Genomic DNA, 22,215 nt, shown 5'->3' on the forward strand with positions numbered 1-22,215 from the left:
TTAAGCATCGCTTCATGGACTTACGTAATAAGTGCTCGAGCTGAGCTTCCAGCGTTTCTCATCTGTTCTCAAATCTAACATCCTGTTGTGAAAATGCTTAGATCTTGTAACTACGATATTGCGAATTTAGCAGATGCGAGCGAAGTTAGCACCCGACCCAGTCCTGAATTTACCTTCTAATGGAGGAGAATGTTTGTCTTTGTAAATGTGAATTCCACAACTTAGTAGGTTCATCATCTCAATTACGGAACGCTTAAGGCTGATAATAGCGGAGTTTAAGGAAGCTGGTTATTGGCTTAATGCTTACCCTTCGTCATATATATGAATCCTTTTGGACCCTGAATTACGTTGAAGCCTTCGCTTAAGAGTTATATATGTGGTATTGAAGTGAGTACCTTGGGCATATTGGCCTCCGTTTCTAGAAAGTGCAGGTCATCTTCCACACCACGTCGCACTCAAAGACTCCGCTCTCTTACCCCCGTAACTATAATCGCTATTTTCGAGCCAACAGGCATTGATAGGGACGATGGCACGGAAAGGAATGTCTTTGTTCCCATTGAGGATGAGGCGACACGTTAGCCAGACTGTCGGTGTAGGACAAACGCAGGCACGGTCGCAGAGCAAGCTAACAATAAAATTGGCCAAAATATAAAAGTCTTTTGGAGAAGAGACTCTTGGGCCGTGGGGTTCAAGATTGCTAATTAAAGAATTAAATTGGCGTCTGGTACATAGTACTGATGACCCCAGAGCTGATGCTTTTCCTGTTTAACGAATAAGTATCGCAATACAGCATGTTAATGCTGCCACAGGGACCATTTTTTTTAAATTTTAGTTTTCTATTTTTTTTTATTATCATTACTAAGTAGGTTAGGAATATTGTAAATATTTTCTTATCTTAATATTTCGTATATGTATTAATAAAAAAAACTACTTGTCGTGAAAATTATTTGAAATTAAAAATTCTTTGTTCTAAAATATTTGAATAATAAGTATAGTCAACCCAGTCCGATACCGATTAAATTTGAATTGAAATTTCCTTGTTACTAAATATTTGTTGACATAATATAATATTTTTGTAACAAACTTGAGACGTATGATCTGCTTATGATCAATTATAAGTTTTCTAACAGGCAAACCGTCCCACTTTTTTTCCAAACAAAATTAACTGATACTGATTCAATAAAATAATTTTAAGCCATATTTATTTTTTTATTTAAATAATAAATAATACAATTTTATAAAGAATTTACCACATGCCAAAACAATAAAATTTATATATATTCGGTTGTTTTAAAGAATCCGAATGGAATACTCATTCGTCTCTCTTAAAGTACCTACACTTGAAAGTATACTTGCTGAAGTAGCGATCGGAAGCACTTGCATTTGTACAGATTTTATTGTTTTAAACAGATGTTACATGGGTTGGGTGAAATGTGGTCGTAAAACTGCCTTATTATAGAAGTTTTGAACCCAGCTCTATTACTCACTGCTCGCTTAAAGCATTTGAAGGAGTTGTTTAGATTATAGGAATGGAATAATGGAATCATTTGAAAAGAAACAAAACAATCAATCAATCTTCCTAACAAATTTTTTATTGCACTAACTTTGTTAAAGCTATATTTTAAATAAACAATTCTTATAAGGCTCTCCACACATTTAACATACAGCCGGGTTACATGGCTTCGCTTACCAGCTGCCAATTTAATAGTAATATAACCAAATACAATATAGACATTATAATGATGCGAAATGAACGTTAATTTACTCTAAGAATCTAATACGAAGTAAGTTGCAAGCTCGTCTGTCTTATATAAAACGCTTTTTGCGGTGACTCTAATATACGAGGCTTATAAAGTTACATAGGCTACAGAGAGCCTTGACACGTACATGTACCTACGTATATTAAATATTCTGCGCTCTATTTTATTTATCAATATGAAGAAAAGCCTAATATCAAGATTATAGCAAGTGGAAAGATATATTTTATTATGTGCTATATTTATAAATTTGGCACCAATTTCGTTGAAATATTAAAAACTATTGATTTTAAACATTTTAAAAATTTCATTTAATAATACGATTATTGAAACCGCGTAACTTTGATTCCACAAAAGAGGATTTAGGTACAAAAGTGAACAATATTTTTCTACTTCTGCGAGAGTGAAAATAATTACAATATATGTCTTCACATAGAAAAAGGATTTGAAATATTTTTACTGCCGTAGAATAAATAAACCTCGAGTTGCAATGTGGATTATCTAGCTAATACCAATATTGGAGAGCTAATACAAAAAATACGTCAGAGGGGCATGTCAGGGAGAAAGATTGATGGTGTTCCCGGTGACTATTTCGTATCGTTATATTATATCGTTATACTAACTGTATTTCTGATAGACACTTCTAGTTGGTAAAGAATTGAAATTTAATAATTTTAAAAATTATATTTAATTCAATTTTGATAACATTACGAATAGATGACTTAATACTTACAATTCTATAAAACTATGGATTCTTCTACTAGAGTGACTGTATAAAGAGGACTACATCTTAGATATTATAATTTAATTTTTACATTTGTGTTCCATCCATACAATCCATTTTTAGTGATAAGGAAAATAAAGCAATATTAGTATTAATTGAATAACAATTTATCCAGGGTTCAGACTAACAAAGTTATCTTAAAATATTTCTAGGAGAGCAGTGTCGATCGCTGAGTCTGCACGGATGGACTTTCTTTCCATGTGCGTATTTAACATTCTCTCCAACGGTAAAGGAAAACATCCTGAGGAAACCGGCTTGGCTTAGACCAAAAAGTCGCGGGCGTGAGTCAGGCACAGGAGGCTGATAAGTTGCAGCGCCACTGATTCGTTTATTTTAAACAATTGGGGCCTACAACGTTTTTACAAAACTAAAACTATTTCAATAATACTATATGAGTAAATATGGTCGTCATTTTCAACATATCAGAATCGTTACCTTTGACTTTGAGTGAATTTAGTCATATGACAAGCCAACCATACAGACAGCGAGTCACGCCTGCGGAAAAGGGTTTTTGTCTATGCGTCCCTTGGGCATAGACATTGTTATATCAATAGTATTTCAAATACGTAATCGCAACGTTTCATACTAACAAATGGTAGAAATGCTATCACGCTCAGACGGTAATGGACCCTTTGAATTTGTCCCGGCATTGATGTACTTATATACTGAATAGTTGGCTTAGCGTATTACTTTGGTTACATTTGATTCAATCATTTCGTATACACGGCGAATTTAAAAAAAATAATGTAGTTTTCGTTTAGTCAATTATACGGATTAATAATTTATTTATTCAAGCACACGTCATAAGTCCATATGGTTATTATTGTTTTAGTTATAAAAGTGTCCTAAATATTATGGTTTATATATAGCTTTAATCTACTTATCAATCATAAAATGAAAACACATGCAGTCCAATGCTATGACAACGGCAATACAGCCTTCCCGCTATTAACGCTTGCATTCTGTTAGGGCTCCCACGTACGCGCCTTACCAGAGATACAGCTTGCTTACGCATCGTGGCGTAAAACCAGTCTACACCTGCACAACCAAATATTATAGACGCATTGCAATAGCGAGAAAGCCTCATCAACATCATAAAGTACCAATTTATTATTATTTATCAGTATTTGTAAATATTAACAAATAAATACACACCAATATTTAAAATAGTTTTACTAGGGTTATTTTTACGGTGATGGAAGACATTGTGAGGAAACTGCAATGAATAACCCATAAAAGTCATGCTTGTATCAGGCACAGAAGGCTTATCATCTACTTGTACAATGACAAGTCAAATGATCACGAAACAGATAAAGGAATCTGAGGCTCGATCTAAAAGGTTATAGCGCCTCTGGTTAATTTATATATATGACATTGACATTTGTGTTTTTGCTGTTATTTTCGTTTAGTCAACACTAAATAGTGCATTATATAAATACATCAAAAATACCGTGGGGAAGATTTAAGAAAACAAGTGAAACGATAGAATAACATGTGAATTAGTGACCGTAAATAAGACTTGGCTTAAAGGTCTCGTTACCAGGCCATAAAATTATTTAAAAAAAAAAATCAACACTAAATAAGCAATGAATAAATTGTCATTACTATACGCCATCTTTTAGCTGGTATCTATTGTATGCATCTTGCAGGCATGGGCAGGCACTAACTCTCTTAAATATTTTTTTACAGAGCATTTATGTTAAATGTTTATAAATACACACACAATTTGTCTATCATCTTTATTTAAATTAAATGTTCTGTGATTAAAACCGTTTGAAGACAAAACATGACAAGCGGCGACGCAATCTAACGATTTTTTCCAAAGTGAAATCCCCAGATTTCCGTTCAAGAAACGCTAATCTCAAGATGAACCTTGACTTATAAATCAATAGCCTGCCAAAGGGTTGGTGCCTTTTCAATTATTCATGTGACCCACGTACGGAATACAATTTAAAAAATATCCTTTGTGCTATTGAAGTACGGAATATTGTCAACATATCTAAAATACCTATTTTATTAAGAAGTTGGATTGATATTATTATACAACAATTAAATGAAAAAAAACGTACTTAATTTATTACTGTAAATAATTGTTATTTATATAACTTGAATGAAAAATCAATATATATACGCTTTTATTTAAAGTATACAAAAGGTCTGCTTAATTTTGTGCCATAAAGTTGTAGAATACGCTTCCCGACTATATACGATTGGGTTCCTCTCTAACCTCTTTCAAAGTCTTCTACATAAACACTTCTTAATCATAACCTAGCCTGCTCAATCGTGACTTTTGTAATTCATGTATTTTCTTTTTCCTTTGTATTCCATTGTAATTCACGAACCGCAAAATTAGCTTTCAGTCAATTTTTTAAAGGGAAAACTTATTATCGTTGTGATTTGAAAGTCGATAAATCGAAAAAATGACAGTAAACAGAGATAGACATATAAATTCACCAGATTTAACGTGGGAGAAAATGAGATAGGAAGCATTACAGTATAATATGAATTTAAATTAGTGTAGTAACAAGTTTTCACTTCAAAATAGTATTTTTTATTTTAGATTAAGTTTGGTAATTTTACTTATGTTGACAAATGTAAAATTGTTTACGAATTAATTTTTAGAGTGTGTGTTAATAACCCACGTAGTGATCCAAAGAAATTAAAAGATTAGTAACTAATCATTACGAAAAATAATTACATAAATATAAATAATTTTTGCTAATGCTTTATGCCACTATCCAACTAAACGGCCTAAAGGAAATGACTGTGTATCGTTATCATATTCGTAACAGGTGAACGTGACTACACCGTCGCATCTCAAGCAACGCAATATTCACCAGGATTGTCGTTACATTTCTAGGTATATTCTGTGAATACGGTGGAAATTCAGTGACTAGACTAGTCGCCTAGTGGACTACTCTTGACCTTAGATTTACAGCAGACGACGAGAATAACCTTTTAAATGAACTGCCAAGTGTTATGCCGATATTTGAAACCCTGTCCCGGATTCGCACGGCTATCGATTATTCATGTTTTTCAATATTTGCGAAAAAACAAACTTTATTCAGGTTAAATAATTTTTGAGTTTATTCCAAAAATACAAACCCTCTTTTTATATTAAGTAGCTTTAGAAAATTATTTATACAACATATTCCAAAATAAGTATTGACCAATTCTTCTGATTTGTTCTTTACATTTTAAATGTATAAATAAAAAAAAATCAGAATCCTTTATTCATATAGGTATACACAATGTACACTTATGAACGTCAAAAACAGAAATCTACATGAAATGCTTCTAATTTTACATTTACTACCAGTTCTCAAATCAAGGGCGTAGAACGGAAGAGAAGAACTGGCAATAAACTCTCCGCTACTTTTTTTAATCGCCAAGTTTTTGTTTTACACAACGTTTGTAAGGAGCTGCAACCACTACACCATGTCCCACATGACATCTTAAGTAATTACTAAATTATATTTTATTTAAGAGCTCTCAACTCTATTCTTCCAAAATAAAAATATCTCAAAACAGACATACTAGACAAAGGATATAAAAGGCAGGTTGTTGATGTTCCCAGCAAGGGAACAGTTTCTTCAAGACAATCCAGCTATTTATAGCTTTAGAATATACCAGTAATTAAAGACCAGAACAGATATACATTTCATGCATCAGGTCTAGAATACAACTTATGCGATTCCTATACTTCTGAATAAGACATTGATAGGCTTTTACATATTTCAGAGAAAAGCTTCATCCTATTGACACAAAATACATACAATTTCTCGTTAGTTCAGTCTTCGTGAGAATTTCAAATGTCTTCTTTTACTATCATCCCTGCCCAACTGTACACACTAACTTCACATTGTAAATGTATACGTTTCTTATTATTAAGATATATTAGGAAAAAAATTAAATGTATTGCAAAGCTCGTCCTTCAAACTAAAACGACGACAGTCCAAACATTTGCTGCCCGGTTCAGGATTAGACAAAGTGCTGCCTGTTGTGGCAATACATCTGAAGAGACGGTATAACATGTTCTGACCGACTATCCTATGTATAGATACGACAGGTATAACACTGAACAAGCTATGGGAATAAAAGTAACAAAGACGAACTTAAAGAAATAATGTTCAAAAATAGATTAAGAGGAATCTTTCCGGAATTTGCTGTAAATGTCATACAAAAGGTTTTTAAAAGAAATAGGTATTAGTGTTTCCGGTTACCAATACCATTTACTTAATAACTCTGACGACAACATAATCCCAGTTGGCTGTCCAGCCTTCTTCTTTCAAGGCTTCAGTGGGTGATTTCAAAATGTTGTATTACTCGGAAACAAAAAAAAATATACGCCTTGAATCGTAATCTCTTAAGTTGAGATACATCACCTATAAGTATAAAAGCATTTTATTAAAAAATGTTAAGTTCCTATATATATGACCAACATAAAAAAGTATCGATTAAACTTACCAAATGAGAGTAAAGATGCTTCTTTCCATAAAATATCTATTTTATGAAAAGAAGCATCTTAAAATTGAGGAGAATACACAAAACTAGTGATATTGACGTTCGTAACAAAACAAAGCTTACAGATGCACGCTCTAAAGCTTAATTGGAAATGGACAAGTGATATTTAGAGACCGCAGGATAGAACATGGACTTGAAATATCAAAATGAACTACTAGATATACTAATAGAACCTACTAGAAAGAGATGTTTGGACGACAAAAGAAAAGATGGCCAGAAGACGTTATAGAACTAGCAGGATTAATGTTGCTCGAGACAATGATTAATTGAAAATATGGAAGAGGCTTTACTCTAAAAGGATACAAAAACTAGACCACTAAAAATAAAAATAAAAAATGATTTAATATTTTTAGAACTTACACAACAAATCAAATCAAAATGTATTCGTTCCGGTAACACAACGTACACTTATGAACGTCAAAAAGAAATATATTAAATGTTTCTAATTTTACATTTACTGCCAGTTCTCGAATCAAGGGCGTAGAACGGAAGAGAAGAAACTAAACTCTCCGCCCATCTTTTTGAGAGCCAAGTTTTTGTTTTGCACAATGTTTGTAAGGTGCTGAAACCATTACACGATGTTCCACATGACATCTTAAGTAATAGTAAAAAAATTAAAAGCAAATATTGGTCCCATATCAGCAGTAGACATGTGAAATAGCATCACGCAATTACATTCTCGTGGGAACAACACGCAAATACTTACATTAAGAAATGTAAACTAACAAATCGTTGTATGGATTAATTAATTAATCTTTAATAATAAAGTGGTTGCCTGGAAGAGATCGCTCGAAAGCGATAAGGCAGCCAGTTGCCCTCCTTTTGATTTAATTATGTTCATTTTTTTATATTTTAATGTAACGAAGTGTTAATTATAATAATATATTTAAATCGATTAGTGTTTCTATCTCCACTCCATCAATGAAGGCATATTATCTTACAGAGGTAAAAAAATAAATAAGATAAAAGTATATTCATTGTAAGTATGTATTACAATGTGAAAGATGTAGGAACCCCTTTAAGTAAAAAATAACAAAGTTTTGTTTTTTTTTAGTTTAAGGCCTGCAACGCACTTGCGAGCCTTCTGGCAATTAGAGTATGGGCGGGCGGAGGTACCACTTTACAACATGTGAGACTCCTGTATGTCTCCCATTATATAAAAAAGGCCGATCTTTATCTTCAACAAACAACGACAAAGAATGTGTAACCACAGATATACAGGTTTGAAAAGTATTTTTATCATCAGACGCTAGTTAAAATTTGTAAAAATGCTTGACGCGATAGTCGGCCAAGATAAACTGACAGTAATTGACAGCTATGGCACAAATGAAGCGGATTATTTTAAGCATCCCGCTTTATTCAATTAGAGGTGACGACAAAATTACTTTTATGGCGACCTAGAATAGATTTCACCTTTAAACATAATGAAAACTGATGACATATAGAGTTTCTTTTCATATTCCAATACAATAAAGATTCCCAAGAAAATGCTTATGTTTTGAATATATATTCAACGATATCTTTAATCAAGGAACACTTACGAGTAACTCCGTGACATATTATATATACGTTCTTTATTCAGTTAGCTAGGTTAAAAAAGGTTTGGTTTTCCAAACACAGGTATAGAAATTAATGTGTCATGTCTACTAAGGACGCGGGTCATTCTTTTAAAATTCGCTCTTTTAAAACATAGTTAAAAGGCTTTGTATGATTATTTTATACGGAGCGCCATTAAAGTATAAATAATAATATACTTTGTTTCAAAATCATTTATTTAAAATAAGTTTCTGTAGATAATGCTGAACAGTATTTTTAATCCCATACATGTCTGGAATTTCATATTTGGAATTTCATAATTTCATATATTTCGAAGTCAATTTGCATTGTACAGTCAATTGAAACGTAATTTATAGACTTAAGTGTATCGTGATTGTGTTATTTAATATATTTAACACTCGAGACTCTACTCTGAAAACGAATGACCTATATCTCAAGGTGTCCTTTAACATTTTGCCTATACGCAGGTTTTTATTTAAATAAAAATATGTTTATTGTTGACTTTTGTTAAAATAGCTTTTACACATTAAGAAAAACACTTTTTGAACGGATTAAAGCTATGTATTATTATTAAAACTTATAATTATTTACATAATTCTAAATTTTAAATTTTTTTTACCGACGTTTCGCTTGCTACTCAGCGTGCGTGGTCACCGTGACCAATAACGTGTTTGCAACAAAAAGTGTTTTTCTTAATATGTTTATTGATTATAAGTACATATGCATTATAATGTCTAAGATTTGGAAACCCTTTTAAGTAAAAAAATACCTGTGTCAGGTTTACCTTTCCCAGCTTTTCCATATCAAACTTAAGTAAGTTCCTTAAAATATATACAAAACACGTTGTGGTTCCAATCTACAAAGTAATATATAAAATATGAAACTGTTCCTAATAAATAAGAACAGTATTGTCCAAGTGGCTTCAGTGTGAGACTCTTATCCCTAAGGTCGTAGGTTCGATCCCCGCCTGTGCACTAATAGACTTATTTTTCTATGTGCGCTTTTAAAATTCGTTCAAACGGTCAAGGAAAACATCGCGAGGAAACAGGCTTGCCTTACACCCAAAACGACAACAGCGTGTGTCAGTCACAGGAGGCTGATCACCTACCTGCCTATTAGATTGACAAATTATCATGAAACAGATTCAGAAATCTGAGTTCCAGACCTAAAAAGGTTGTAGCGCTACAGATTTGTTTTATTTTAATAACATGTTTTAAAAAAAATGCACAAATGTCGATCATAAGAGCAGACAATGTTTACTCGACCATATTATTTTCAGATTATATTAAATAAAAGAGAAAAATTCATCCTAAATTTGTTCCTCTCCCTTCAAACACTAAAATCGTTTATAAAAAGAAATGGTCTACCTTGTGGTGTCTATATAATTCTTGAAAATATATGTGGTAATCACCAGCAATTCCTTCCGGACAAACATTTGGTTAGTACAAGCTATTGATAAAGAGGCAAATGTAGGTATATTTTTTTTATAGAACAGGGGAAATGGTCAGGAGGCTCACCTGATGTTAAGTGATACCACCGCCCAGAGTATCCATGGAGGACTTGCGAGTGCATCGACTTACTTCACCTAATTTAAACTTAATTATAGATAAATGATTAATCTTTCTCGTCATATTAAAATTGAGCTTTACACAGCCTGAATACTAAATTAAACTTATCTACAAGATTCAATTGCACAGTTATGCTAATGTGTGTAAGATATGGAACCGCCAGTTTTGGTACTTTGCCAACGTCACCTTTCATGGATGGTTGTATTAAATTTAAATATTCATATTTTAACGTATTTGCTATTGCCACTGAAGTGATTCCAAACCAATTCGATTTAGGGTCCTTCAAGAAAAGAGCGTAACAATTCTTAAATGGCCGGCAACGCACTCGCGAGCTCTCTGGCATTGAAAGTGTCTATGGACGGCGGTATCACTTAACATTAGGTGAGCCACCCGTCCGTTTGCCCCCTGTTTTATAAAAAAATATTAAACAAAAATAAATGACATCGGTATAGAAAACAGATAAAGTAAAGTATAGTAAAGCCTGCTTTAGTTAGTGAAGTCTATGATTGACTGGTGATGAATTTTCAGATTTGGAAAATATATAACATTTTTGATCAAATTTTTAAGTTGTCATGGCAACTTGCATCCTCTGGCGTTGCAGCCAGGCACAGGCAAAGCAGTGATTTTATCGATTGTGTCACAGACTTGACATCGGCTCTGTTTTGCATTATTTAGTGTACGTTTATCTGTGCACGTACTTACTATATTATATTAGCTGCCCTCTTTAAACCGGGCTTGTGGTTTCACACCTGGTAAAAGCCTGCAATTGGCGGGAGGAAGCATAGGACAGAGAGCGCTGGAAGATTCTCATTTCGGAGGACAAGATATTTTTTGAATCCCTAAGCGGAGTGAATACTCTGTCATAAAAAAAAAACTTTTCTTTTAATAACTGTCAACTATGTTTTATATTAATGTATGTTGCGTTATTGTATAACTACTATATTACTGCTTTACTTGTAGAACGGTACTAAATATCTCATCCTGCATGTCATGTAAAAAGTATGCTTTATTGTATGTAATAATATTAAAAACTTTCTTCAAAATACTTCCAAGATCAGAGATTCAGATATTGATCGATAACAAGTAATACAAAAGTATTCAAAGAAAAATCTGTAACCGTAAAACCCTTGGCCGAATCGGCAAAACAAATAAATAAACAGATAAAAAGCTTCCGAATAAAACTAGCCTACTTTTTATTTCTTTCATATCGCCTCCTTGATAAAAGTTTAGTGTCCACAGAGAAAAACCAACGCATTTTTTATCAATTGTCTATAAAAGTCGTATTTTACATTTCTTTTATATAAATTTTCAGTTCAAATCACGTCGAATTCAAACCCCACTACAGATTTACCGTAATATGAGACTTATGATTGATTGTTTAATCGCATATGGATTTATTGCATGAACAGGATTGGCTGACCTCTTATTTAGTTAAGAGCACCGCGTTGCCGTAAAAATATGCTTGTTTGAACAACAAACCCAGCGAATATAACGAATTCTAGTGAAAATAATAACCTAGTTAAAAATATCCAGACTATTTAGTTAATTTAATACCAGATAATTCTGTAATTATCGTTAGTTAGGGTTACCCTAAACAAAGGTTTTAGGCGGTAGGCTTATGAAATGTCACAAATAAATCACCATGATGGCAACACAAGATGGCTCCGCAAACATGGCGGCGAATGGCGGGTAATCTTTCAAATTAAATTTGCAATTCATACCCACTTAAATCTGCAATTTAGACGCTTTAGCTTATCTTTTGTTTCTTTTATTTATTTATTTTTTACATAAATACCTTCATTATCCTTACAGACTATGCTAAGATATTTATATTTCTTTGTATAGGTATTTCTTAAGTTAACAGTGTAAAGGTTCTCCAAAAGCTTCCATTACTTATGGTTGCTTACTAGTCCCTATTATTTATTGTTTTATAGTTTTGTATTGTAGTGTAATATATAATAAACACATTAACAGCCATATTCATATTCGTCCATTAATAATTAATTAACCATTTCCTTTTCGTCGCCACTGAATAAAATAATAATATATTGAATGTCTGTATAGCCGTAAAATATCATTTTAGCCTATACAGTCAATTGCTAGATTCCTTAATTTCATAGACTCATGTTAATACTGAACTAAAAACCATATTATCAACTTCAATAACAATAAATTTATTTTTTCGTTTCTAAAAATAAACAGAAATCTGCAAAATAACAACGCGCGTGACTTATGATAATCTGCACAAAATTGGATACTTTTTGTATCTGTACTGTTTGTCATAAAGAAAACCACATGCATAAAAGACCGAATAGAACAATCAGGTACTTAAATTAATTACAGAGACGGAAAACTGAGGCTTACTTTAATTTACAATACGCTGAAATATCCCTATGAGGAGTGAGGACGCGCGGTGTGGTCCGGGTCAATCAGATTAGGGAAAAAACCACCTACGCTGGGGAAGATCCTCACTCACTAAGCGAAGTTGGAGGTAAGGCGAGCTCGCAAAAAAAGCCCAATATGACCAGACAAGGCCCCCAACAGCGAGATTCCATTACAAAAAAAATGTGTGTGTGTGCTAGTGTACACACGTAAGAAGTGAAACTTCTTTATGACCTTATTTTACGAAAAATTATCTTCCATATACAACTTTACAGAAATTGATTAAATAACGTTAAATTAGATAAAGTTTAATATAATTATTATTATAGATAACAATGATAATAATAATTCTAATATAATTATTATTATCATTGTTATGGTTATTATATATTTTTGTTATTAATGGCTTCTCTTCTCTTCGAATAAACCGTGGTAGGGACAAGAAAAATATGGTGCGTAACGGAAAAATGTGACGCGTAACCGAAAAATGAGATGGTTACTTTTTCTCCAACGCCGATAAAGAAGTTTAACTTCAAAAGGGTCTTCGCACCATCTATAGACGTCATATAGTGTAGTTTTTTTTTTTAGTAATTTCATTTGTTAATTGCCAACGAGTATACAAATAAACGCACGTACACAGCTAATTCACAATTAATTGTTAAAGCCTTTTCTCACTGTTCAGTTTTTACAACTGCCCAGAAGTGCAGAAACATATAAATCCCACACCGATTGCCTCTGAGTCATAAATTAATCGTTAAAATAATACTAAAAGCTGTATTAACATTTTACGGGTGACGTTCGGAAAGTTATAAATTAACGCGGCTCACTCTTGAAACTTTTAATGTGGTTTCTAAACTAATTTTGGCAACTAAATTGCCAAACGTGATAATACCGGGGGCAAGACGGAATATAAAAGCATGGCTACGCTTTGGCCAGGACTTGGAAGTTATGGGTTTGATTTTCAGTAAGACAATAATTTTTAGTAGGTACATTTGTATTTAAAATTAACATTAAAACAGACTTAGAAATGTGTATCCCCTTGGAGGTTAAAACTTCCTTTTCTATAATCAAGATTGTATCCATTTGGAAATACTAATTTAGTACAGTAAGATTGATCTTTAACATTTTGAAAATTCAGAACAGTTGAGAATGATGCACACCCAACAGTCGTAAAAATTTGATGTAACGTAAAGTATGTCAAACATAGCGTTAACGTATTTACGTACATTTTGTATGAAATTTAGGCAAAATACTAGAGTCTTAATTTCCATCATTACATGTAAAAACAACTACAGATTTTACAAAATATCCTTTGATTCTTGTCGTTAAAGAAATTAATTCATAACACGTACTCTGCACACAGATTTTTAGTAACATATATAATAATTATTCATGAATTAACTTATTCAACAAGTAAATCGCCAACATCTGAGATATTTATTAAATTCGAACTTTTTCTTAAGAACAATAACATCGATAAATAACAAAAATCGATTGTCAAACAAACTATAAAACTAAAACTATCTGTAAACTTGTACCTGTTTTGTTGAAAACACTTTGAAAACTGCTATATAACTTGTAAGAAGTCAATTTGTACTTCTCATCGACTTACAAACATATGACTTCTTAAGTTCAATACGGAGGAATTATGAAAGTCTTGTTCGCCGTGGTTTCATCTCCGTTTATTGCACCTGTGCACCAAACTATTTCGAACGCTCCAAAAATATTGATTTAAATCCACTGATGTCTGGTGGGTATGGTATAGAGAGTTAATTTGTTCAAAATAAAATATTATAAGAAGCGTTTTCATTCGAACGCCTTCCTAAGTTTATATATATTTTATAATTGTTATATTGCATTAGTCCTCTGGAAAGATAGCGCTTTAACTCATCATTTACCTGTATTAGTGATAGTAAACATTCCTGGCCATGTTCTCATATATTCTTAAATCTCATATGTGATAATAGTCATTTCTCTTAATAAGCAAAGAAACAGTATTCAGGTAAAAGGTAGGTCAATCGTATCCTTTTGAAAAAATAAATATTAGTTGAATATGAAAATATGTTTCGGAATCTTGTGCTTAGTTTATATATCATATAGAATATTTAAAGCTTTTTGGCAATTTGCTCTGAGAACATATAAAATTGTGCAATTGCAACGTGTTTGTTAAGTTGATATTGATCGGCCCTAATATAATTTTAAGCATTGCGTCTGAATGAATAATGTGCGGTAAGGGACTAGAAACTTTAGCATGAGACTCACAGCCGGTCACACGGGCTTTTTATCATCTTAAAGTAATTTGAAATTCGAATCAGGGTATAAAACGATATACTTAGTCTGCCAGGAGTTAACCCGCAACTGATAAAGCAACTTCTAATTTACTAGAACTAATCTCAAAACTATGATAGGGACAATTACGGGCCATTGTCTTCTTAATAAACATCTGTTTGAGGCTGTTTCAGCGCAGAGGAATCAGTCACCCACGTAGTCCTGTAATGCGAGGCTGTGGCTAATCAACGTACAAAAATCCTCGGAACGGTGAGGTTGCTCCGCGAAGCCTGTGAAGTGCCCGGGAGACTTCTATGCTTCTGGAAAGAGTTAGGCTGGACTTAACGAACAACGGACCAATTACGAGTCTAAGTGCGGAAACTGAGTCCACTAACCAAATCCATACTTAGTCGAAATATAAGCGAACACGAAAAATTAAAAAAAGGTTTACACAAAAAAAGAATTGATATTTTTTTGTTGAAAAATTTATTTAACTAGACATTTCTGAAAAATCCACAAAATGCCAAACCAACTCACCGATCCGCATAATCAACTTTCCCATGTGTTTACATTTCAGATTGAAGATTATATCACAAAGCCTCAATTATTTCGTTTCGTTTTACGTTGTGTTAATTAATTTTAAATGAGAACTCGAGTAATTGAATTTATAAAGCTTATTTTGTCTTTTGCATAGTTTGGCATTTACACTTCTTTAGTTTATTCATTCAGAAACAAGCGCTACAACAACGCCGTCGACTTTTTGGGTCTAAGGCAGGCCGGTTTCCTCAGGTTGTTTTCCTTCATCGTTTGAGCGAATGTTAAATGCCCACATAGACAGAATGTCGATTGGTGGACAGCCGGGGATCGAACCTACAACCTCTATGATAAGAGTTGCACGCTCAAGCCACTAAGCTAACATTACTCTACGGACCCTGTGGCTCTGAGTGACAGTTATAACCAGGCGAATTTTAGACTAAAAACTTTATCTAAATTATCATTGAATTTCTTTATATAAAATTACTTACTGTCAGCATTCCTAGAAACAGCAAATACCTGCAAAGCAAAAATGGACCTTTAATACGTTCTATATTATATAAAAATACGAATTTCATTTTTCATTTAAGCTTTAATCGAGACAAACAGGAAAATGAAAAAATGACCTTTCTCCAGTTAAAAGGGCGATTTTTATACGACACGATACCGATGTCAAACAGAAATCCTCAATTTTAATACTACTCTGGATAATGGAAATTCCTAGGAATAAACTGTATATGCGTCACAAATAACGATCTTGACGCTCGATTGTAATTGGTCTGTGTCTACACTAATCACAGTAAAGCGATACTACTTTAACGTCCACGTTGACGTAACTGCATATATTGACAGATAAAGAACTTATTAATAAAAATGGTCACACTATTAAAATATGATTATGACAACGGTTGACAAAATATCAATTTAAAAAAATTATGAAAAAAATATGAACCAACTATTAGATATCACAGTGAAACGTCGTGTACGTCCCAGTATAATTGTTAGGTAGTACATATATTTAAAAAGAAAATAATGTTTTATAAAAATGACTTGAATTTAGAGAAAAATATCGTATAAATTAAACAGACACCACGCCTAGGTAATTACGTAAGAGGGGCTTATCCGGCGAAGAATTTAAACGCGAGCAAACATGTCGCTTTAATTGTGTTATCTTTTAATAAGTTGTTAGAAATAGGGTCTTGCTTGTTGACAGAAATATTAGTTTATTTTAACACGTCGTTTACACTTTAAACAATTGTTATCGTTATGAAGTAACAAATTCTTACTACACCGACCTCTAAACCTCTTCTTAGTCGGAAACGCTTTAGCTGTTTGGCGCGGTCTAGAAACAAATCATAACTCCACTTACTTAACCTACCAATAATTGTGTTCAGATATACGGACTTATTCTTGCAGCTATCTTAACTATCGGACGTCAACGCAGAATACATAACACAATCCGTATCAACTCGATACACAACTGAGCGTTTTTTAAATAGAGTTTTTGCCTCGCACCATCACTATGTGGAACCAGCTGCACACTGTATTTCACTAGTAATTCCACTAGAATAAGGGTAGAACTAGGGTCCTTCTAGAAAAGAGCGTACCAGATCTCAACGCGACGCACTTACTTTTTGGCAATGTCAGTATCCATGGTAAGTTATAATTAGATTTACATAAGGAACACGACAAAGATAGAGGTTATTACAAAGAGTAAGTGGAAATGCTCTGGACATACGAGTTGCTGAAGAAGAAGAATGAGTGAGCAAGAGTTGTAAATAACAGTACAAGAGATGGATAAAAAATTTGGTTGCAGGCCAGATTTGGTCAATAGTGGGGTGAGAAAGGGCAGAATGGAAGGGTCAGGAGGAGGCCTGTTGGGATCGGCAAAGGACTTAACATTGTTTTTAATTTAACAAGGAACTTTTTCGAAATACTAAAAGCTATTTTTTTTTTTTTAGGTTATATGTAACATAATACGGTAAAACTTGCAGATAACAGATAAATTTCAATAATATCGTAATCCTTCTTACTTTGGCAACAACTATCCTATAATATAAAGTCTTGATAGTGCTGACTGACTGATACTGAAGAACGCTTATCAAGTTAGAGGAAAAGTTAGAAGTTGCGTTATTACGCATTTTTTTTGCGACAAGTCTAATAATTCTAGAATCATCTACTTGAAGTGTTGATATTGATGTAGTCTACGAAAATCTTAAATAAACTGCATATGTTTGACAATATTTAGTTTGCATGTCGTTCGCAGCACTCTGTTTTGTAACTATAATAGAAACACAAACACTCGCGATGAGAATTAAGCATGAAATAGGAAACGATCGCCGTTGCTTTGTGATTGGTCAACAGAATCTATGGTTAACAAAGACACCACAATCACACACCAGTTTTCGTTCGACCAATAACAAATAAATGAGCTACCTTCATTTGTTTTAAGAGTATATTCTCAGCCGCGTTATTTGTGACAGACAACATCGTATAGCAAATGCTCTAAGTTCTACGACAATAGTTATGATAATATGTGCTAAAGTTTATAATACGACTGCCAATGATGACAGGCTCAGCCAGCTCCTGATTCTCGTACATTCAAACATCTTTTATTATTTCAAATATTCTAGTTCTAGTTTGATTAATATAAGAGGGAAAACATTGATCTATTGCAGGAAGTTCTGCTACAATATTAACGCTGATTTATCTAAGGGTGCTGAATACACTGTTTGTCAAGGTTGTACGTGTTTCCGGGAAAGTTGTTTGAGTAAATAGATTTTGAAAGTTATTTAAATGAGATTCACACATAGGGAATATCATACGTCAACACTTGTCAAATGTCAGATAAAAATATTTATTGTGAAATGGATGATAAAAAAAAATATAAACTGGATACTAGCGGAACTTACACAACTGTGCATTAGTACAGAAATCTAGAACCAGCAGGTACAAGGCACAGAGTGGCTTGGTGCAGACAGAAATGGCGGGATTTGTCCAAAGAAGGACGGCACATAGAATGAGATATAAAATATAAATGTATTTAAATTTAAAGTATCTCAAAATAAAAGGTATTTATTATTGTTTTTGAATTTTAAAAAAATCATCCACGATTTAGTACTTACCTTTCTAAATGAAATTTCATAAAACATTTCAATTGCTATTCCTGTTCTGTGTATACATCGTTTTTTTTTATATTATATATGACAACGTGAGTCTATTATCAATGTACTCGTAGACATACCCTATAATTAAGCTTTTAGCAAATCTATTTCAGCGTGAAAATTATCTTTTTGGCAAAGCACTTTAAAATTTAAATACTTTGTAAAACGCATAATCAGCACCTCTAATTAGATCAAGAAAGCCACTTAAGTGAGTTGGAAATTGTAAGTTAATTTTTTAATTATTTTAATGTTACAAGAACCACTTTCGTGTCGTAGTATGTAAAGTGTCGTAATAATACTCACGGCATATAAACCTGTTTAGGGTTTGATTCCTTATAGAAGACAGCTGATACGGAAGTATCTTTACTATATTATTATTTGTATTTTACATAGATGTCACCGTGGAAAAAAGTATTTTATCACAGATTTCTATTAGAATAAGAAGATTCTCTATAAGAATAACTTAGAAATAGTCTTGTGTTTTCTATATATGTTAATGATATACATTGTGTTCTTTGTGCGTGTAGCACATAAGTTATAACAGAACTTATGCGCTACCCGCCACGTTACATATATATATATATATACAATGACGCCATACTTTTTAAAACAAAATCTATTTTACAGTATGAGCACGCGTTTAATTCTTATGTTAATTTATCTAAAACGCATTATACAAGCTGAAGAATATTTTTTTGCGTTTTTATGTATATTTAATAGGCATCGTAAACGTAACTGAAATTAATTAGAAATTCGCCTTTTTCAATTACTTTGGGTACTCTAAAAGTGATTCGTCTGACCTTTTACGAAACGTAAAAATAAAGATCTTATCTTGTTTTATATCCATATTTCTATTCGTACGCGAGGCTCATGGCCCGACGCTGGCACGGTCAGCGAACTGTAAAGGCGATAACAGTTCTCTTTTGTTACTTAACTCTTTTGTTTTCCAATTGGAACACTCAGCGATAAAGTTTAAATTGGGTTAGATAAATATTGTCACGACTCATTTTTAATGGAATATTGAGCGTACAAATAAAATATACAGAAAAATTTCCGCATATTGAATATTATTGTATCAATTATTGAATTTTCAAATTTGGTATTATATTAATTACTATCTACGTATATAGTTGAATACTTATATATATATATATATATATAACATTTACACATTTAAAGAAAACACTTTTTTAACGGATTGAAGTAATGTATTATTATATACTGCAAGCACCCGAAACGTCGGAAGAATGTAAAATAATTATAAGTTTATAATATATATATCTAGACGTTCGTTTGAACCCAGCAACCAATATATGCGCAGTTAATACCTTCTTGTACGATGAAGGAAATACGATTACGGGCAAGTCTTGGGTAAGATTCAAATTCAAGACTTAACGCGAACCGTAACTCATACAATAAAACCCTTAACATCTCTAGACTCTGAATGTTACACCAGAAGTTGAGACAGGCACAGAAAGGCTATGTTAGGCATTAATGTAAGACCACTAAACCCTTTTTTGCCCCGTGTAATAAGTTGTATATAGTTATGTTATCTACGCTGGAGTACCTACGTAAAATACGCTACGATGTGAAACTGTGCTACGACAAGTTACGTTGCTACGTATTTGCTACATAGTTGCTACGCGACAAAACAATGCAGGGAATATGTTCATAAGTTACAAGGCTACTGCTCATTCTTCATTAAAAAGGGTAATACTAAAATTTACGTGCCTCACATACGCTTAATTTCATTTATATATAAGTTAATTTACCGTATTGTTAGGTAAAAGAAAATATCAGATAAGAGACACGTATACTATATGAGTCAATCAGAACATTGAAAGTTGTAAAAAATAGATAAAGATATAGCATCTTATGCTGAACATATCAATATTAGAAATCATCATGTTTTAAATATATTTTTGGGATCAGAAGTCGGAATTTATTAAAAAAACATGTATGTGTGTGTCAGCTACGACGCACGATTGGAGTTTACTCCTTACGAACGATAATTATGATAAATATCGAATAGAAAAAAAGGGTAAATGAACGCATCTGCTAAAATGATAAGAGAAACAAACATATATCTGTAATTATTCGGATTATTTATATTATTCAATAAAGCGTATTACATAAAGTATGTTACAAAACAATATAAATGTTTGTCTCTTTCTACGTAACGCCTCAACTTTTCGTGTTACACTAGATTTTACTCCTCAAAAAATTTCCGTACCGGGCCTTATAACTCAAATCGCTTCTTAAGGAGTAAACTCCAAAAAACAATTTACACAAATTACACTGTTTAATTTTGCGATTTTAAACTCAATATAAACACTGCTATACACATACAAACTATAATACTTAATTCTTTTCTAATCAATTATAACAAATTACAAACAGCCGTTTATTTAATGCCGACACTACTACAACCTTTCCCGATGACAGAAAGCGAACACCCTACCTTGTGATTTTACATTGCTTTTATACTATTCGTAAGATGACGTCACAATAATTTTCTAACTACCCTTACAATATAGATTGACAATCGCACTAAGCAATCTAATTTAAAATAACATTCTTTACTTGTGAGAGGCGTTCGCGAAAAATCATTTTACATGTTCGTAAACTCATTCATATCCCATTTTCTTTTGTGTTAAAACAATTCAATTAAATTTAAGAATCGTAATATTACCTTTTACTCACGGGGGTTTTGTAAAAGGTTTATAAAATTACACTCGTTTTATTATTTCATGGTAAAGTGTTATTTTTTTATGAAGTAGGAGGCAAACAGGGGAAGGCTTTCCTGGTGTGAAGTGATACCCCCCATGGACACTTACATTGCCAGAAGTCTTGCAACAGAATTTGTACGCTCTTTTGTTGAAGGACCCTAAGTTAAATTGGTTCGGAAATACCTCAATGGGCGGCAATGGCAATGGTGGTCGTACGTGGCAAAAACTACCCTAAAAAACGCTCAGTTGTGGACGTCGACATGATACGGATGGTATTTTGTATTATCCCTTATATTTCCATTGATTAATAATTTAGATATTAAGTACTAAATCAAGTATTAAAGCCGTTTAAAACCATCTAACACATTTATTTTATTTTATTTATTAACACGTCGTAACATCACAATATAAAAATTTAACATAATTAAATGAAAAGGAGGGCAACTGGCGGCCTTATCGCTTTCAAGCGATCTCTTACAGGTAACCACTAAAGTATAAACTTATTTTTAAATACTATTTACTTTCGCTGGAGGAAGTAGTCAGTATAAATTATACGATTATATATTTAATTATATGATAAAAATGTTGCTCGCTACAATAGGATATGGAGTAGATTCATTTAATATATTTAAGTCATGAGAATTCGAATCTAAGTGTAAATAGTTTGATAAAAACATAGTCCACTGAGCTATAGACTTTATAAAGTTTATTTTAGTATGTTAGTTTAGTCTATGGCCGGTAAGTTCTTGGTAATTTAACTGTCATGAGTTTGTGATTTAGTACGGCTCTACGGTAGTGTATTACCGCTTGTGTGGCTTAGTTTAAGTGACGTTTATAAGTGAACATACTATGTGAATACGGGATTTTTGGTGGGACATGCACTTCTCAAGTGTTTCTTTCCTGGAAAAGAAGTGATTAGTTTTGAAAGTTACATACGTGCAAATAAAT

At 32.6% G+C, this 22,215-nt stretch overlaps 1 protein-coding gene across 1 annotated transcript in view; it reads right to left on the reverse strand.

Moving 5' to 3' along the window:
- Nucleotides 1–22,215, reverse strand: part of LOC123707664 — a 114,493-nt gene that overhangs the window by 52,088 nt on the left and 40,190 nt on the right. Inside the window, exon 2 of the mRNA XM_045657925.1 lies at nt 15,866–15,893. The gene's annotated coding sequence lies outside the window, so the exon portion shown is untranslated. The remainder of the gene's footprint in view (nt 1–15,865; nt 15,894–22,215) is intronic.

The sequence above is a fragment of the Pieris brassicae genome, chromosome 3, assembly GCF_905147105.1.
Source record: "Pieris brassicae chromosome 3, ilPieBrab1.1, whole genome shotgun sequence".
In the NCBI taxonomy this organism is placed as follows: Eukaryota; Metazoa; Arthropoda; class Insecta; order Lepidoptera; family Pieridae; genus Pieris; species Pieris brassicae.